Source organism: Poecilia latipinna, unplaced genomic scaffold, assembly GCF_001443285.1.
Source record: "Poecilia latipinna isolate Pla-1442-1.1 unplaced genomic scaffold, P_latipinna-1.0 Scaffold1202, whole genome shotgun sequence".
Classification (NCBI taxonomy): domain Eukaryota; kingdom Metazoa; phylum Chordata; class Actinopteri; order Cyprinodontiformes; family Poeciliidae; genus Poecilia; species Poecilia latipinna.
This window is the reverse complement of record NW_015113818.1, coordinates 183252-184294: the sequence shown is the minus strand read 5'-3', so window position 1 is coordinate 184294 and position 1043 is coordinate 183252. Positions and strand designations below refer to the sequence as shown.

The 1043-nt window shown below is 37.2% G+C and overlaps 1 protein-coding gene across 4 annotated transcripts in view; it reads left to right on the top strand.

Annotated features, from left to right (window-relative positions):
* The first annotated feature begins 838 nt into the window (after nt 1-838).
* Nucleotides 839-1043, top strand: part of LOC106960623 (protein NLRC3-like) — a 31930-nt gene continuing 31725 nt past the window's right edge. For 2 of the 4 annotated variants that reach the window (XM_015053811.1, XM_015053808.1), the window contains exon 1: nt 840-1002. The gene's annotated coding sequence lies outside the window, so the exon portion shown is untranslated. Of the gene's footprint in view, nt 1003-1043 lie in introns of all 4 variants that reach the window. The other 2 variants (XM_015053810.1, XM_015053809.1) reach the window with 2 other exon arrangements.

Below are 1043 nucleotides of genomic sequence, written 5' to 3'. Positions count from 1 at the left end.
TGAAGGAAAGATTATAAATAAATGTTCAAACTGGTTTAACTGGTTGAGATGGATGATAGGCATCAGCTGTAAGGTTCAATCTGAACTTTTCTCCCTGCACTGAACCAGATTCAGTCACATATAGGGAGCACTTGGTCTGCATTAAATGTTGAGGCAATGGTTTTCTCCCATAAATAATATATTATCAATTGTTTGACGGGACCCAATAGTAGAGAACTGATAGTTTAGGCCTTGTTTTCCAGCTATATGTCACCGTGGAAACCATTATCTCCTGTGTGAACCTCAACCCAAACTGAGGCACCGAGGAAACATTCCTGCACAGCAGAGACAGAAACTGATAAACATCTTCCAGTAAACACCTACAGTGATTAAAACCTGTTTGTAACTCAGCAGGTTTTTAACTTTTCCATCGAAACGTTTGAGACAAACCAGTTAAACAACTTAAAGCCTCCAGACTAAAAGAGGCCAAAGCTTAAAGAGCATTTTGTTCAGGATGAAAGAGGTTCAGGTGAGAATCAAAGTTTCCTTCAGATCAACATTAAACATGATTAAATAAATTAATAAAATCTGTATTTGATAAATATTAACATATCAGATGGTCGTGTCAACATGTGGAGAAACATCAACATTTCAAGATTCTTGGTTCTGTTGGCTCAGATTAGAACAAGCAGAAACTATTAGTTTTATTGCTCTTGTGTTTCTGAGCAGAAATTTGTTGGTTGTTAAATTTCTTTATAGATAAAACTGAAAATCTCCATTAATTTAATAAAATATTGATTAAAAATACTAAATACATTTAAAATGTATTATTTAAAACATTTATTTCCTGGTATCGATGATCAGACAGGATTCCTGTCATTTCAACAGGTGAACACACCTCTGCTGTCAGAGGGGGCGGAGCCTCAGGTGGATCCGGTTCAGGTTCTGGAGAATCAGGTCCAGTTCTCCTGTTCGCTCCGACTCGGTTTGTGTGAACAGAAGGAGAAGCAAAAATCTGATCAGGTGAGTTTTAACTCCACTTTCTACTGGTTTCCAGTCCTGAC